Source organism: Pleurodeles waltl, chromosome 3_1, assembly GCF_031143425.1.
Source record: "Pleurodeles waltl isolate 20211129_DDA chromosome 3_1, aPleWal1.hap1.20221129, whole genome shotgun sequence".
NCBI classification, from domain to species: Eukaryota; Metazoa; Chordata; class Amphibia; order Caudata; family Salamandridae; genus Pleurodeles; species Pleurodeles waltl.
In genome coordinates, this window is record NC_090440.1 from 1,614,989,413 (window position 1) to 1,615,008,898 (window position 19,486).

The window sequence follows — 19,486 nt, forward strand, 5'->3', positions numbered from 1 at the left end:
TCTCCCCACTTCTAAAGACACTGCTCCAGCGACGCTTTCCCCAGGGACCAGCAACCTCTGAATCCTCGGAGGACTGCCCTGCTCTAGAAGGACCAAGAACTCCAGAGGACAGCGGCTCTGTTCACCAAAGACTGCAACTTTGTTTCCAAAGAAGCAACTTCAAGACAACTGCGTTTCTCGCCGGACGTGTGAGACTTGCTACTCTGCACCCGACGCCCCCGGCTCGACTTGTGGAGAAACAACACTTCAGGGAGGACTCCCCGGCGACTACGAGACTGTGAGTAGCCAGAGTTGCCCCCCCCTGAGCCCCCACAGCGACGCCTGCAGAGGGAATCCCGAGGCTCCCCCTGACCACGACTGCCTGCTCCTCAAATCCCAACGCCTGGTAAAGACTCTGCACCCGCAGCCCCCAGGACCTGAAGGATCCGAACTCCAGTGCAGGAGTGACCCCCAGGAGGCCCTCTCTCTTGCCCAGGTGGTGGCTACCCTGAGGAGCCCCCCCCTTGCCTTCCTGCATCGCTGAAGAGACCCCTGGGTCTCCCATTGGTTTACATTGAAAACCCGACGTGTGTTTGCACACTGCACCCGGCTGCCCCCGTGCTGCTGGGGGTGTACTTTCTGTGCTAACTTGTGTCCCCCCCGGTGCCCTACAAAAACCCCCTAGTCTGCCCTCCGAAGACGCGGGTACTTACCTGCTGGCAGACTGGAACCGGGGCATCCCCTTCTCCATTGAAGCCTATGCGTTTTGGGCACCACTTTGAACTCTGCACCTGACCGGCCCTGAGCTGCTGGTGTGGTAACTTTGGGGTTGCTCTGAACCCCCAATGGTGGGCTACTTTGGACCCAAACTTGAACCCCGTAGGTGGTTTACTTACCTTCAAAAACGAACAAATACTTACCTCCCCCAGGAACTGTTGAAAATTGCACTGTGTCTAGTTTTAAAATAGCGATATGTGATTTATGTGAAAAGTGTATATGCTATTGTGATTATTCAAAGTTCCTAAAGTACTTACCTGCAATACCTTTCATTTGAAGTATTACATGTAAAATTTGAACCTGTGGTTCTTAAAATAAACTAAGAAAATATATTTTTCTATACAAAAACCTTTTGGCCTGGAATTGTCTCTGAGTGTGTGTTCCTCATTTATTGCCTGTGTGTGTACAACAAATGCTTAACACTACTCCTTTGATAAGCCTACTGCTCGACCACACTACCACAAAATAGAGCATTAGTATTATCTCTTTTTGCCACTATCTTACCTCTAAGGGGAACCCTTGGACTCTGTGCATACTATTCCTTACTTTGAAATAGTGCATACAGAGCCAACTTCCTACAGGTAGCAAGTAAAAAAGAACATGAGACTGATCACTCACTTCCGGACTAGAAGGAAAGACTCCCTCTCTCTCTCATTTACATGCAGTTACACAGTACTCAAAGAGTATTAAAGTATCGAAGTTAAAACACCACACAAGAAAATTACCAAACCAATTTAGAGGAACAGAGAATATTTTATTCATTAAAATGGCTTAAAACATCATAAATTCAATAAGCAGAACCAGATACAAGACTTTTTAAATTTTAAATTAAAAACAGCGCCAAAAAGCACAAAGCTCCAGCTGTGGTTATCTGGTTTTTCCAGACTGCAAAGGATTGCCGCTCAAACATAGGGACTAGGTTTGTCCAAAGTGGTCTTTGACAAGTCATCAGTGGGGCAAGGTGCACATTGGATTCAAACAGGGGTCGAAGGCGAAACTTGTGACTCACCGACAACATCTGATGTACTACACTTCCCTACATTTTCTCCCCATGGAATACTTTCCCTTGCAAATCCTCACGGCACAGGAATTATTTTTTCCCACATTTCACATCCCGGGGTACAACAGGATGCGAGAGAGCGGGGTCCCATGATCATCAATGAAGGCAGGAAAGGTCTGAGTGAGAGCAGTCGGAAATCTGTTCCCGGGAAAGCTTTGATGTCAATTGGATACTGCTCAGTATGAGTCACGATTAAGCTTTCTATGTTCGGACTTATAATCTTTTCTGCAAGTCAGATCTCTTTTAGCAGGGCATACCTGCAAGCTGAGGCCGACTGGTGCTTCAATAGCTGTGGCTTCGACAAAGATCTTTAGCTCATTTGCTTCTCCAGGTAGGAAGTTGACCATAGGTTTTCAAGCCTCACTTCTTGCAGTTATGGGCACAGGAGGAGTACATTCTAAAACAAGCCAACAGTCCAGGACATGGTGGGCACCACTTGGGTTAAGACTAAGTCCAACACAGGCCAGGAACAGGGCAGGGCAGGTTTAGTTGTACCTGATCAGCTGGGCAGTTGCACTGAGAGAGGTCCCTGGAAGCGTGTGTGTCCCTGTAGCTCAGTGGGCCTGTCAACTGATTGTTGGAGTCACTTCTGGGATCCTTGGTGCAAGACAAACAGGTCCAGTCTTCTTTCAGGTTTCAGACAGCAGGATAGTCCTTCTTTTGATCTTCACAGGACCAGAAGTGAGTTGAGAAAGGTGCATTTATGTCAAGCGCCTGCCTGTGGGTGGAGGGAGGGGGACTCCTGACCACCCCCAAAATAAATGGGTAAAAGTTGCCAGGGGTGACTTTACCCAACTTAGCAACACGTCTTGTGTTTTTAGTGTAAACTACCCTAAAGTATTCAGTTTTCCTTAAATCCAACACAACAGAACCTTCCTTCCCTCAGTCACAACTCTCTCTGCCCACCCAGGAATGTGTTTGTGATACTAGGCAAATCCTCCACAGTTGTCACACCAAACCAGTTCTGGGGCTTCCCCCTTCCCACTGGATTTGGAGCCACGTTTTCTAAGAAAACAAAATGGAGGCAGGCCTTGGTGTGAGCTGCATCTCACAGTGCCCAGGTGGGCATCCTTTGAATATCAGGAAGGGGCTGAGCACAACGCCCAGGCCATCCTGCTAAAGGAGGAAAAACACATCTCCACATGCAAACCCTTTGTACATTGCATGGAAGCAATCCACATCTGGTCTGACCACAGGGCAGCCATCATCAGTCATATAACACACTGGACATTGGCAGAATGGCCCTTTTAGCTGTAGGCAGGGAAATGATAATGTTATAAAAGTGTAATTTCCAAATTAGTACTATAAAATCTGACTTGAATATTACGTTGAATTTCAAATTACTCTTAAAATGGTTAATTGAATCATTTTTCTAGGTGCTCTCAAATTGAAAGTAAGCACTGTATGTTGTTATAGTGTAACCCAGAGTTTAACTATACGAGAGGCAACCATGCCCCAGTGAAAATGACTTGGGAGCTTTTTCACTGCCAGGACATATAACACTTTAAATATGCATTTCATACTCTTTAAATACCAGACACCTTGCATTGTAGGAATTAAGAGCCTAGCTTAGGTGTGACTTATATATATTAAAAATATATATTTAGTCCTGGAAAAAGATTTGTTTTGCCAAGTTGAAATGGCAATTTACAACTGCACTATCCCCATATAATGGAAGTTGTGTACCTCGGTATGGTGGCCATTTCCATGTTTATACTGCCCCTACCTGTCGGGTTTTACCTTGCAGGGATGAACAGTAAAAACTGGCCATTCGACAGCCCACTGTAATTTGGGCTGGCGGTCCAATCACCAGATCTACCATGATAACTAAGAAAGAGTAGCTCTGTCGTTGAGAAACTGAAGGTCTGGTTTTTAGGTGGGCCAAACACTAAATCAAGCCCTCTGTCACTACATCTCTTACCTCTTTTTCTGATTCAGCAGACATTTTTCCATTATGATTACTTTATTTTACTATTCCACAAGGAGTTAAAATATGAACTATCCACAAGGACACACAAAACAACAAATAAGCATCACAGAAACTCTGCAACAAGTCAAGAAATGGGGCTCTCCAAACCGAATATCAAATAAAGAAATGAGAGTACTAGATTGAAACAGCCATTGCACAATGGCCAGGATGTGCAAGTCTTGTGCATGAGGCCCTAACATGAGGCCCTAACACCTCATGTTAGCCTGTCTCCCAGGAAATCATATTGTGCAGTCGCCACTGTTGCTCCTCATGTCAGAGTTGAATGTATTCCTGCTTGAAGCTCAATTGGGATTTCACAGTTCTGCTTAATGTGAAGGAGATTTATTTCTCTTCCCACTGTCTGCATAACACTGCCCCCACTGTCCTGTCATAGGCAATACACTCAGGACTATACACTGGGACACATCATTAAAGTTACAACTCCTCTCTGCAGGCTCCTTTTCCAGAACTTGCTCACCCTCCTCATTGAGCTTATCCCTCATTTAACCTCTCCTTTAGGCCAGCGCATCACCTGGCTCCAAAACAGTAGCTGGAATGTGTCATTTGAAACAGCAGATGTGCTACAGAAAAAGCTTTTTACACAGTACTTTACTTAGGGACAGATGTCTTACCTAATTGCGATTTTCTGCGAATCGTGATTAGGTTATCGCTAGTTGAATGTAAGAAATTCTGGGAGTTTCATTTAGCGATTCCCGCAAATCGACCTACCTCATTAATATTCATGAATTACATCACAATTTGCGAGCCATTGTGAATGGCTACAATCACAGGGATGGTGGCCTGATGGGCTCAGCAGACCACCATGTCAGTGATTGCTTTTAAATAAAGCAATCTTTTTTTTTTTTTTTAATGCAGCCCGTTTTCCTTGAAGGAAAACGGGATGCATTTGAAAAAGAAAAATTGAAGGCTTTCTTTTCATTTTTTATGAGTAGGCAGTGATCCGTGAGATCACTGCCTGCTCTTAAAAATGTTTTCACAAGCATTCACAAAGGGGAAGACGCTCCTTGGGGACCCCTTCCGGTTTGCGAATGGTTTACCACCTACTTGAAGTAGGTGGTAAAATGCGAATGTTTTGCGAACGCATTTCAGTCACAAAACATTCCTACATACCGCTGCGACTCGGTATTAGAAAGGGACATCCTAGACATGCCCCTTCCTAATACCGAATTGGAATGTAGTTGCACTTCCAATTTGTGATTCGGTAACAAGTCACTGAATCGCAAATTGGGATTCATACTTACCAAAATGAATATTTACCAATGCAAAAATGCATGATACATCTGGCCCTAAATGGCTTATGTGGCATTCTGTATATAGAATTCTTGTGGAGAGTGTACGTCATAAGAACCTGGTTACAGTAACTAAGGTGATGTGACAGTTGGAAGGTGAGAGCGAAGGAGAAGATATCTGTTGGCTGGGGTGTTTTGTAGACTTTATATCATAAATAAAGAAAGGATATTTTATCTTAAAGAAAAAGGTGTCTTCCAACCTCATTTCATTGGCGACGAGGATGAAGAATTCACCGGCATTTTACTTCAAATGAAGAATGAACACCCCAACACTACTAATGGTATTCTGAAACTTCGTGGTGGCTCACCTGATTTCAGTGTTTTCGTGGCTGACAACAAGCCGTGGTATCAGGTTGTTGACATTTCGGTCGAGGCGTTAAAAAAAAAAGATCGAGGTTCGGGCTGCTGTACAGAGGTTGTTTGAGTGTCCGAGCGCGGTGTTTTGAAACCGCGTTTTCTCTGAGCTGGATCAGTTTGTCAGTGGTTTTCCCACTAGATGAACGGTGGTTTCCTCAGTTGTTTTACCGAAGACGGAGGCACTCTGCGGCGCAATAACTTCACCGCGCAGCAGGCGGAGTGCCGCGGCACAATAACTTCGCCACGCAGCAGGCGGTGTGCTGATTCGGTTTGTCAACTTTTACCGCACAGGAAGCGGAAGGCAAGCAGTTTGCCGATCCAGCTCATCAGCTGGTTTCAGCTTAAGAGGGAGCCGTGGGTGTCACTTTACAGCGCAGAAAGGTGCAGCGGAGTTCGATTTGTCAACAAGTGACGGCTGCTCTAGCCGCCGTGTTTGCTTAACTTCCACAGCAGAGCCACAGAACTATTTGTGAAGTCTTGAACAAGTTGTTCCAGGAAGCTCTGGGGTCGTAAAAAAATGCTTCCTTGAGCTGGAACTATAATTCTTTAGTTCTTGAATTGTTTTCAACTTACAGTAATGTTCCTTTTGTCTGAAAATTGTTTAAAAGCAAAGAAAGGCTTCTAATTTCTTAAAGTTTAAGTTTTACAATCGTATTTTTTTTTTTCTCTTCAAGGATATTGATTTATATTCTTTTGGTTAAAATGTTATATTGTGTTGAGTAGATCTATTTCGCACAAAGAGTAAAACCTAATCTACGAGATTTTATTATTTAAGAGTATTTTGCAGAGTGATTAGGACATCTTTACCAATTTTAATAACCTGGAAGGAGACACTGGTATTTTACTTACTATTATCATTCGCCATGCAGAACGTAACATGCCCCCCGTTTTTCTTAACCTCTCCTGGAGAACCACAAGTTCCATGGAAAAAATGGAAAAGTGTATTTTCACATTATGCAAGGGTCTGTGGCACTTCGTTGAGTGCTGAGCGCAAGATGTCACTTTTGTTACATTGTTTAGGGGCTGAAGGTCAGGAGGTCTTTGAAAATCTCCCTGAGCTTTCTGCTGAAGATGCGGGTGAGCTCAACAATTTTGAAATTTGTATCAAGAAACTTGATTTGCACTATCTACCTAAAGTTTCCACAGTTTTAGAAAGGTATCGCTTTGGGAAGAGGGTTCAATACCCAGGTGAATCTGTAGAGGAGTATATTACAATCCTAAGGAAGTTAGCATCTTCATGTATTTTTGGGAGCAATACAGAAGAAAGGTTAAGAGATCAATTCATGTTGGGCTGTAGCATTGAGAAAGTGAGAGAATCTTTTTGGAACAAGGATAATCCTCCTCTGGGTGAAGTAATTGTAATTGCTAAAATGCATGAACATAGTTCAGTCTGTGTTGAAGAAATCAGGCGGACAAATTTATCTGAAAGAGAGTATGATGTACATCTGGTTAGTCAGAGGAAGAATAAAGAAGAGAGGGTGAATTCTCAGAAAGTGGTGAAGGAGAATTTGAAGGGTAATTTCCAAGGAAAGTGTTACAGGTGTGGGGAGTTTGGTCATTATGCTAACTTCAAAGGCTGTGTCGGATGGAAAGCGTTTTGTAAGAAGTATGGCAAGAAAGGACATGTTACTTCTTGCAGCAGGAGTGCAGATAGTAAAAAAAAAAAAAGGTTCAAGAAATAAGTTTGGTGGATGAAGAGTTTCCAGATGAATTTGTTTTACAGGTTGAAAATGGTATTTGTGGTCCAATAGAAACTGTACAGGTGGAGGGAGTACATATTCCCATGATGTTTGACTCTGGAGCAAAGATTACACTTATTCCTAGAACTCTATTTAAAAAAAATCTCAGAACATTTGTAAAACTTTTCAAACCTGACATTTCACCTAAAGGGTATGGTGGAAAAACAATTAAGTTATTGGGTTACTTCGTTGGCTCAATTCAATTCAAAGGTAGATTTACAGTTGGGAAAATGTATGTTTCTATGAGAGGAGATTCCCTTATTAGTTGGTTTCACCAGAGAGATTTGAGAGTATATCTTGATCCAAATGAATATCCATCCGTAAGATTGAAAGATGATGTGTGTGTTGATACCGTGGGAAATGATGAGTGTGTCAAGATTAACAGTCCGAGACCATCACATGAGCAAGAGTTCCCAAATCTTTTCCAAAACAAACTTGGGTGTATGAAAGGTTACGTGCATAAAATTAAGATGAAGAAAGATGTTTCGTCTGTGGTCTGTAAGGTAAGAGGTGTACGTTAATGGTCAAGAAAAAAATGAGGGCAGAATTAGGTAAACTTAAACAGAATGCGATTATTGAAGAAGTGGAAGCCACTGAATGGTTGGCGCCAGTGGTTATGGCTGTGAAGGCCAATGGCGAACCAAGGCTTTGTATTGACTTGAGAGAACTAAATAAATGTATAGTAGTGGATCATTATCCTCAGCCCAACATTAATGAAATGTTATCTTTGTTAGGAAATGCGAATTGCTTCTCTTCTATTGATTTAACGTCTGCTTACCACCAAATTACTTTACATAAAGACTCTCAGAATTTAACAGCATTCATTACTCCTTTTGGTACCTACAAATTTATCCGTATGCCTTTTGGCCTGGCTTCAGCTGCAGCTGTGTTTCAACGTGCCATGGAAAGACTGTTAGAAGGACTACAAGGAATTAAGATATATCAAGATGATATTCTTGTATGTTGTAGGGATGGAGATGAACACAATGATAGAGTACGGCGAGTTCTTCAGAAACTGGAAGAGAGTGGTTTGACCTTAAAAGCAGAAAAATGCAAATTTAATCTTCATGAAATTGACTATCTGGGACACAAAATTTCTTCCAAGGGTATTGAACCCAAGAAAGAGTTGGTGGATACTATCGTTAATTTTTCCAGTCCTTCTTCAAAAGATGAGGTGGTGAAATTTCTCGGTATGGCAGAATTTTACAGTAAATTCGTGGATCATTTTGCTGACAAAACTGTATGTATGAGGGAATTAGTGAGAAAGGGAGTCATCTTTAATTGGATTGATGAGTGTGAGGAGGAGTTTATTTCAATTAAACAAAGTTTAAAATTTGCTTTAAGTTTACATAGTTTTCAACCTGGACATGATACGGTAATTATGTCTGACGCTAGCGCCAAGGGCCTTGGGGCTGTCTTGATACAAACACATAATGGAGTTGAAAAAACAATACTCTTTTTATCCAGGTCCTTGAAAGGGGCAGAATTAAACTATTCAGTTATCGAAAAGGAAGCGTTAGCTGTGTTCTGGGCGGTGAATAAACTAAGAAAATTTGTTTGGGGTAGTAAATTTGTGATAAGAACGGACCATAAACCGTTAAAAGAGATTTTTGAGAAAAAGGGTTTGGATGCTGTATCTGGTAGAATCAGAAAATGGGTGGTAGCTTTGCAGGAATTTACATTTAGTGTTCAGTACATACCCGGAGTTGAAAACAACCTTGCAGATTGTTGTTCAAGGTTCGTACGTGACAGTTTGGAGGCTGAAGATGTTTTCATGTATGGTAGAGATGATTTTGATGTATGTGTGATCAGAGACGGTATTATCAAGGAGAATGAGTGGATGTCAGATTTATTCGCTGATGAAGTTTTACAGAAAGTTTTTAAAAAAATCAGAAGTGGATGGGATGGTACAGAAAAGAATGACAAACAATTATGTGGATTCTGGAGAGTTAGAGATGAATTGTCAACTTATGGCGATCTTGTATTGAGAGGTACTAGGCTTGTTCCTCCGGAGAAGTTGAGAGATTAACTAATTTCTATTGCTCATGAGAGCCATCCTGGCATTTCTAAAACAAAAGAGAGGTTGAGACTTATGTATTAGTGGCCAGGTATGGATGTGTTAATCGAAAGATGTGTTAGGGAATGTGCAGAATGTTCCAATGCTGACAAGACCCTAACTTGTAGAGTCCAACCCATGAAAGTGAGGGAGCTTTCGAAAGAACCTTGGCAAGAAATGTCATTAGACATTTTGGGTCCAATTAGGTACTCTGGCTCTGATAAATATGTAATTGTGTTACTAGATATGTATTCAAGGTGGCCTGAATTTAAAATCACTACTTCCATAGAAACACGTGATGTAATAGGTTTTCTCAATGATATTTTTGACAGAGAGGGGTTTCCTTCTTCTATACTTACCGATAATGGTGTACAATTGGTCTCACAGGACATGGAACGCTTCTTGAGTGAAAGAGGCATTGTACATAAGAAAACCTCTCTTTATCATCCCGAGACCAATGGTATGGTGGAGAGACTAAATAGAGTATTAAAGGAAACTATCCAAATGGCTTTAGCTAACAATAAATGTTGGAAGGAAGAAGTGTCACGTAGGATCAAGATTTATCGGTTGACTCCTCATTCTGTTACAGGTTTTTCACCTTTCGAGTTATTCAGAAAGAGAAAACCTAACACGTTAGTGTGTCCCTCATGGGTAAATGACAAGGTTGGTTCAAAATCTGAATCTTTGTGTATTGATAAGCAGAAGTGTCTGAAAGAACTTAAGAAGGTTTCTGAAAGAAAGATCAGATTTGATAAGCAGAGAGCAGTGAAGAAGGTAGTGATTCGAGTAGGTGATTTTGTCAGGGTAAAGAATCCTCGCTTTGGCCTGTCAAAGGAATATTCGAAATTCTCTAAGCCTCTTGAAGTTAAAAAAATTCTGGGAAATGCTGTTAGAACTGAAGACCACAAAGTGTGGAATATTGGGAGAGTTGTTAAAGTGAAAACTGCTTGTGGGGAAAATGATAATGTAGAGGGAAAACATGGTAATGTTGAAAATCATTTTCTACCGAGAAAGTCTTCAAGAGTTATCAAACGCCCTAAAATTTTAGATGAATTTGTTTAGTTTCTATGCCTCTTTACTTTATGTATTCTTATGTTATTTATTGTTACCCCTACTTAGACCTCTTTACTGTTGTTAAGTCACATTTCTTCTTTTGTTTATGAAGGAAGGGAGATGTGTGGCATTCTGTATATAGAATTCTTGTGGAGAGTGTACGTCATAAGAACCTGGTTACAGTAACTAAGGTGATGTGACAGTTGGAAGGTGAGAGTGAAGGAGAAGATATCTGTTGGCTGGGGTGTTTTGTAGACTTTATATCATAAATAAAGAAAGGATATTTAATCTTAAAGAAAGAAGTGTCTTCCAACCTCATTTCAGCTTACTTTTTAAAATCTGTTTTGACATCAACTACCTCTTTATATGAGTCGATCAAATGTTCCCCTTCTGATTAGTTTATTTTACTACAGCTCCATGATTTCGCTTATGTGTGAACAACCGCATGAACAACTGAGACTTTAACTCAAATGATCATCAACTTTGCAAGAAATCACTCTTTTTACTACCACATAATGTTGATTTTCGAGCCTGTCATCAAACAACTTTCCTGACCCGGAGTGCTATTTAAGGACTATTGTTTTATTAAAATTCACTCCTGAGACATTTTTGATTCATCCACTCATTTTCTGTGACTCAGAATGATCACTAAATTCTCCGGCACAAGGTGGGAAGGAGTCTCCTAAGAACTTGCAAACAGGTATTAATTTAGGGTTTGGTATCAGACATGCATGTGTTGCGCTCGGGCTGCAAGCACGGGCCACCGCAGCGCAACTCTCTGAGACCGCGGCGGCCCGTGGGCGGTCCACAGGGGAAGCCGCGGCTTGGTTCAAGGGTCGCGGCACTCACCGCGGCCCTTTTCTCTGGCCGCGGATTCCTGGGCAAACGTGGCAGGACCGGAGTACCCAAATCAGGTCAAGGTCCTTGCCGCGCTCAGCGCGTAAAGTATAAATAGCGCATTGGGATTCCCGGTACCCCCTCCTTTACACCACTTACCGATCACACAATCAAAAGCCGGATGCCTGCACATGATTAGCTTTTATGCATTCTTTTCCCCTTCCCAGCATGCTGTTCACTTCCTTTCTTCCCTGCATGCATTGTTTCTCTTTTTCAGGCGCATGTTCTCTATTCTTAGTTATGACCTTTTCCCCAATCCAAGATGGTGGTATTACTACTTTCTGTTTTCCACTTCCTGTCTAGGGGTAGATAAGGGGAATCTAGCTTCTTTCTCATTGCGTTGCAACACTCCTGTGGTGGTAGTCAGGCTCCGGCTGGTTTCCTCTTGTGGAGCCAGTTGTTCTTGATCTGTCTTCCGTCTCCAGAATTCCTGAATTCCAGAATCTTAAGTCCTAACGTCCTTGTGTCCTCCTTCTGTTTCAGGGAGTTCCTGTTGGAGGTTTTTTACCCTTTTGGGGTTTTTCCTCTGGGACTCCTTCTGGAGGGCACGGACTGTAGTGGCTTACTATTGTCAAACAGCACCGTGGCTACCGGAAGGGGTCGCCCCTACCTCGGCCAAAGCAGGACCTGCAGGAACCGGGGCCGCTCACCACCTGTCTCCAACCTCGACGGTAAGCCCAGGGCAAATCGTGACAGAATGGTGCGGAAAAGATGCCCCCCCCCATGGCAATATACTTGTTTTTGTGTTCAACATAGCTGTATGTGATGGGACACTAAACCATGCAGTATATATTTCTGTAGAGTTATGAATTTAAATATTCCTCCTGTGTAGGGGTTGAGTTGGTTGTATTTGAAGTAGTTCTTATATAGGGTGTCATGAAAGAATATTATAGGTGAACAAGATGTTGTTTTGAGTGGTAATATGATGCTTTCGAAGCTGTGTCACATCAAACTTTCAAAACACATTTTTACAATGATTTGTGATCAATTATTTAAAATGTTTTGATGGTTAAGGAGCTGTTAAAAATTGCACACATTTCCTCGGATGAATATAAAAAGTTCAGTCAATGCCACTTCCCAATTATAGATTTTATCTATAGCTTTAATATAGTTACTCGTAATTGATTTAGTTATTCTATATACAGTAGGCTATTTTTCAAGTATGCTGTTTGCCAGCCTCTGTTATTTGTAGGGATAGGTCGAACAGTTTTACTTATTTCTTTGCTGTGTCTTACACTCTATTTTTGTACCTATGGCTATTCGTTTATGCTCACAACTTTGATTACAGATCTCTCCTGTACTCCACTTTCTTCCACATTCTGGAAATGGATCATTGTCACAATGAAGAGCAAAGCAGGCCACTGAGCAAGAACCTTTACATTAAACTTACAGGGTTATGTTATGCCACTCTTGTGGCTCAGTGGTTTAATCCTGCCACTATTGGAGAATATTTAACAATGTGGCTCAAATCCCAGTGACCACACTCCCTGGGTAAAAATATCACTTGTCATTACGAATAAACTGAGTGGTGAATCAGTGCTTTACAAATTAGCAGGATTGACCTGTCATCTTAGGAAGCAGGGCTCCACCTTCCCATTTTTCAAAGTGGGATCAGTATCTGTCAGACTGAGCAAAGATGAAGCTGACAGACACTCACCATATCAGGGTCAAGCAGCCAGGTGCTTTACATGTGCTCATGCACTCTCGCCTGGCAGACTGAGCTCATTGTTGCCAGGCTTAAGCTGTTACAACCCTGAGGGCAGTGATGTCATCAACCAGGCAAAGCTCTTTGAGGTCCCCCCCCTCATAATGAAAGGGAGTGTCATCAATAGAGTCAACCTAGGGAATACTGTATATCTATAGCGTCTCATCACAGAGAGGGGTGAGGTCAGCAAGTCTCAATGAACTCACCCCACTCTGTGAGGAGTTAGAGAATGCCCTGTCTTCTCATTGGCTGAGCCATGACAAGGTTAGCCAATGAGAGGAAGTGGTGGGATTTTCTAGTTTTGCCTTCCCTCCCTGCAGCAGTCTTCTGCTTCCACTATAGAACCTTCATAATGTATTTCTTCTTTCTCAATGAACTGCAGAACCTCCCACTTTGTTTTCTCCATGGCAGTGACATTGTAATACCACAACATAACATAGCATACCAAAACATAACATACCATAATATAACATAAAATGATTTGACATAACATAACAGAACATCATATAACATAACATAACATTACAGGTGTATTTGCAAGTCACAACTTTGTGCACCTTGGTGCTGAATAACAAGTGTTTAGTGTTACCCAACTCCTTAATGCTCATTCAGTGTATCAGGGACCGTGACTCCCTCCCCTTATCCCTTTAACCTCAATTCTCAATGCTCTGTGTAGCCAGCTAGTTAGTTCACCCAATTGGCTGCACTAAGCATCACTCTATTGGCTTAAAGCCACCATTTCAAGGGCGTCCTTAAATGGGCTAGGTTTGATTTTGTGGTAGTTGGACTCTCACTCTTAGGCGAGATTACTGGTTTAGGGATGACAGCACTTTTGTTTGTAAGTGACTGAGGCACTTCTACAACAAGTCCCAACTGTCCGCCCTACCCTCCCAGCTCACAAGCAGTACTTCACCAAAAACCCAAACAGTAAAAGTTGATTTCTGGCTGCCTCACCCATGGACTCTAGATTGTGACATCTCATAGGCGTTGTGGTGTAACAGAGATTACCTTTTCTCTCATTAGCGACAAGTCTCAGTCACAAATAGGCAATGAAGAAAATGCAGGAAAGTTTTTAATAGGTTTATTAAAAAGTCTGCGATCTGCCGTAAAATGCATGAGCTGTAATGATGAGGATAATGAATGATGCAAGAAGCAGAATTGTAAAGATGAGAGTCATGAATACAAAGACGCCCACCATCCTGAAATATGGATGAAATGTAGAATCCCTAGCATGGAGAATCTAATCTCTAACCTAATGAGAGCTAGGTGTGATAAACCTAATCTACCAGTACTGTGTCCATGAGAAGCACCCCAACCCTCATACCTTGGAATGAGGTCTCTAGATGAGACTCCACGGGGACATGAAGGCTGGGTCTACATCAAGGTGACGTGTAGCATAGATAGCATTGATTGCATCTGGTAGGGATCTCTCTGATAAATCTCTCTGTGTGAGGTGTATTTATACAGACCATGTAGGACCCCCTTTACAAAACAATAGATAAGGAGGCATACTTGTGGCAGCAATTATGTAAACAATCCCCGTCAAGTGTACATTATGTTCCTGTCACCCATAAGTGAGAAGGGGACATGATGTGCCTACCTACATTGATTACTTGGTTATGATGCTGATAGTGACGCCTTTACAGAGTGGCACTGATAACGCTAAATCAAAACATTTCTCTAACTATAAATACAATAGCCATTTTGAAATAAATAATAAAATAAATGGGCTAAAACAGAGAAAACTAAGTAGGTAAGAAGTCACGAGGTGACAGGGCACAGACCTGCAAGCCAGAAAGCTAAGCTAAACTCCGGAGTCTCCTTAAAACTAAATAGGATCCACTACAATTACACTTGCAGCTTATATGTGATGAATTCCAGAGCTTGGAGCCTATGAAGGTGCTTCTAACAGAGTTTCGTATTAGGGAAGCTGCTTTAAAGTGTACTGTCAAGGATTCAAGCTGTGTTTGTTCGTATCAAGAAGTATGAATGAATTGCCTAGTCTCTCACAGTGCTTCAAAAATAATTGTCTTTTTTGTTTTCTTTGACGCCTACGGAACATTCGGAGGACAGTCCCAAGGAATCAACCCAACCTAGCAAACTTCAGAAAACATCCTCAGAAACACTTTCCTAAAAAAGCGTTCCCCACAATCAAATATAACGTTGGGCCATCCACACAATTCAAACAGTTTTTAAGCATTGGATCAGCACAGTGCTATCCACGCCGAGCTAGATAGTGACAAGGTCTTTTGCCATTTATGCAGCAAAGTCTTTAAGCATAGGTTTGACACAGTGTCAACCTTGCCGAACTGTAAAATAACAAAAGCCATTTACCACTCCAGGCACAGTATTACAGTTTTGGACTGGTAAAATACCGTACAAGCCAACCTGGAATGAGTAAGAGCAACCCCTGACACGTGTTTCGCTCTCATTAGAGCTCATCAGAGAGGTTTAGCTTTGTCCAGACACAAGGAAGCACCCAGTATAAGTCAAAACAAATCCCTTTCAGGGTTAGAGTGATGCATAAATTATGCAAAAAAGAATAGAGAACATATGTATCTATACATTGCTAAGTGGACATTGAACCACAATGGTGGTAAAGAAAAAGCAAGAAGTCCTCTTTAAGGCTGAAACTGTGCAAATAATTTTGAGGCTTATTGTGGAAACTGCCCCCTTTTTGTACTAGTACTTTTTTACATACTTTAGTGTGAATCAAGACTCAATAACTTAGAAACTTGATTATTCAGTGTGTGAAGTGTTTTATATCACAGCTATATCTCTGTAATGCCAGTAAAATAAATCTGGAATGCATTATAGTAATAAGTGGATTTGTGGGGCATGTTGCTTGACTTTGTAGAAACCACAAGCCAGGGAGCTATTCTTTTGGAATATTAAGCTTTAAAATGGGAAAACTTATTAATTTGCGTTTTGGTTACCATAAATGCTGTCCTTTGGGGTGCTAACATATATTGTTCATAATATCTGAGGCATTGGGCATAGACGGCCTGAGAATTTAACCTGAATATTACAACATACAACTAATACCATGGCTTCCTTAATCACAATTTGTCGCAGAAAGAATGGACAAATATTCAGATCTAGTCCTGGTGGGCCAGAATGACATCTTTCCATACTGCATCTATCTCTGCTATGACAAGGAGCCTCGCTGTGACACAATTAGTGGACTCCAGTCACGTGGCTAGGCATTCACAGGATCAGGATAACTGCAATTGGAGTTGATCCTCATTAACTAACTACGAAGGACATCTAGAGGCATAGGTGACACACTCCCATATGGTGCTATCTTCTAGTGTATACTACCACTATGCCATGATTGCCTAGAGTGAAACTTGCTCTAATTTGCCACGTGCTACACATGACTTTTTGAGGCAGTCCTGGCTTTTTATCAAGTCACCAAGTGAATGATAGGATTTATAAACCTTTAGTTGTGGGAAACTGCTGCTGGTTAAAAAGTCATAACAGGTAAAAGGTATCATGTAGAACACACAGGGACAGATTCTGAGAGAAAATAGGCTTGGGCACCAAAATAAAATAGGTCTGGGCTCCAAAATAAAAGTAGGTCCCCATTAGTGATTCAGAGAGCTAAAGAAAGTTGCCCAGAATTGCGAATTGGGGCAGTTTTGAAATTGTAAAGACATGCTGTATGAATGTTTTGCAAGGTATGGAAAAATTCATGCATTAGAACTTGCAGCAGACAATGTCTGTATTAATATTAGAGATATCAATAGTACAAACTGGCCTGGCAGACTATAAAACAGGCCCATGAACAACCAAAAAACCTCTTCACACACCAATCTTTCAGACCAGTGCTTCATCACCGCCTGATTGCCCTATCTGCCAGTCCGACCTTTAAAGCCCAAATAGTGCAGAAGATATGTGTGATATTTTGGAATCACACATATCTTCTGCACTATGGGCCAGATATAGCAAAATTTTGCGAGTCGCAAATGCCACGAATCGCAATTTGCGACCCCGCAAAATCAGAAATGGGATGCAAAAACCCCATTTCCGAATCGCAAATTGCGACGCGAGCCATTACCGACTCGCAAAATTTGCGACCCCATAGTGCGACCCCCAAATAGGAAGTCGCAATTTGCGAGTCGCAAACCATATGAAAAAGCCACTCGCGAATTGGGACTAGTCGCAAAAAGGCCATTTTGCACACCAAATTTACCACTAACTCAGAGCAGGTGGTAACCAGAACCAAAGTATAAACGGAGAGCCAGAAGGCACCTGGGTTACTCAAGATGTCGGAGATATATGTGATAGCATGGAGGAGGAGAGTCCATGCCGCACAGCAGAGGAGGAGGAGGAGCCAGAGACAGGAGAGGACATACCAAACCAGGCAGACACTTTTCCAACAAACAGAGGAGGAGATATATGATAAATACAGACTCAGCAGTGCAGCAATATTAGAATTAATAGATCTACTCAATCCGCAACTGCAACGCCAGACTGTGCGTGGCAGCGCCATCCCCACACATGTGCAAGTGCTATGCTCACTGCACCTCTTGGCCTCGGGTAGCTATCAGGGGGTCATTGCTGTGGCAGATGGGGTATCCCAAAGTGCACTCTCACGGTTCTTCAGATGTTTCTTAGATGCCATACTCACACACATGTCCAGATACATATACCTACCCAGGAATGAGGCAGAACTCAACAGCACCAAGTTGGAATTCTACAGGATTGCCAACTTCCCTCATGTAATAGGCTGTGTAGACTGGACACATATACAAATCTGCCCTCCTGCAAATCTGGAATATCTGTTCCGCAACCAGAAGTGTACCCACTCACTGAACATCCAGGTGGTATGTGACGCCCATTATGTCATCACTGACATGGTAGCCAAATTTCCTGGGAGTACACATAACTCATACATTTTCAGGCACAGTGGGATACACCAACGCCTAGAACGTGGGGAGTTTGGAGACGGATATCTCTTAGGTATTGCTGAATACACCCTGCAGCCATACACACAGGTCACTGTAGAAACCATCCATGCTCTGCTAACATTGTCCATTTATGCCAAACAGGTGACAGTGCACATGCGCTACGACCATGGATACTTACCCCGTACTTAACATCCAGCAATGAGAATGAGAGGTGATACAACAATGCACATAGGAGGACCTGAAATGTCATAGAGAGGACCTTTGGACTGTTAAAGGCAAGATTCTGATGCCTCCACAGAAGTGGAGGTGCGCTCCAGTATGCCCCAATAACAGCTTTCAAGATCGTTGGTGCATGCGCTATACTGCACAACATTGCTTCCAGACGTGGGCTACATCTCACCCCTGAAGACCCAGATTCGGAGGATGACGAGCAAGAGCTACCACATCGCCATCATGGGGATAGAAGCATTGCAAATCAAGCCAGACAGAGACGGAACCACATTGCAAACCAATACTTTGGAAGGTACATGCTAACTGTCACCACACACACTAATGTCACACACAAAGAGCCCAGTTGTGAAGTGGAACAAACAAGAACTTTTATTAAGTGAACCTAAGTAATTATGAACTGAACTTTTGGGAAGGGGCTGTAAATGTCCACCTGCAATGAGGACACATTTACCTCATGTGCCTCAAGTGCCCGCAAGTGCATAGGCTCAACTCCTCTGCCTGGGACGCCCAGCATGGCTAGTGCTTGGAGTGTGAGCAGATCCCTGATGTGCACTGCCACTCCTCAATACCCTTGTGTCCGTGGCAGATGCACTACTGACAGTGGAGCCCTCCTCACTATCTTGAGGTGTGTTTGCCGTGCCCCTAGCCACCTGTCTTGCCTCCATCATGTCCACAGCGTGGCTAATCCGTCCCAGTCCCCGAGCCACATCCCCTGCAAAGTGGCCTAAGTCAACCTGCAAACTGACTGTACGGCGTGGCAGCCCTGTGGTGTTGACTGCCAGGCGGACGATTGATGCAGCCATGCAGTCCAACTGGTGTATGAGTTGCCGCTCACGGCGCCTCGCATTCTCTCTCTCTGACACTACACTAGTTCAGTTACAAGTTGACGGATGGAGAGTGCAAGGTCACCAACATGATTGTTCAGGCTTTGGAAGTCTGTGTGCACCTGTGTCAGCCCCGTGGTGAAATTCCGCTCCATACGCTGCATGGCCTCTGATATAACTCTCATCTGCCTTGTTTGCAGGCGCTGACCACAGATGAGGGCTGCCTCCGCGGCGGACATGGAAGTGTCACCTACATCCTCCTGGGACACTGCAGGGACATGGACCTGGTGTCTGCGACGCTCAGGGTCCATCTGCATGGCACTGTGGCTGGGACTGGGTGCTGTATCGATCTCCCCAATATCCATTGGTGCAGCTGGAGGGGACTGTGGTTGGGTGGTGCTGGGCCCTGTAGTGGCTGCTCCTGACTCCTGTGCTGCCTGTTGGCTGCTCTCTGCACCCTGGACGGACTGGCTGGTGGGGATGTCTTGTGGGAGACCTCTGGGACATAGGGAACACAATGTCAGTATCTAACATCTGTTGTATGCTTCCTAATAAACTGTTGCCTATCAGCTGGCTACTGAACTACATTGCCCATAATGCACCATTCTGGTGGTTG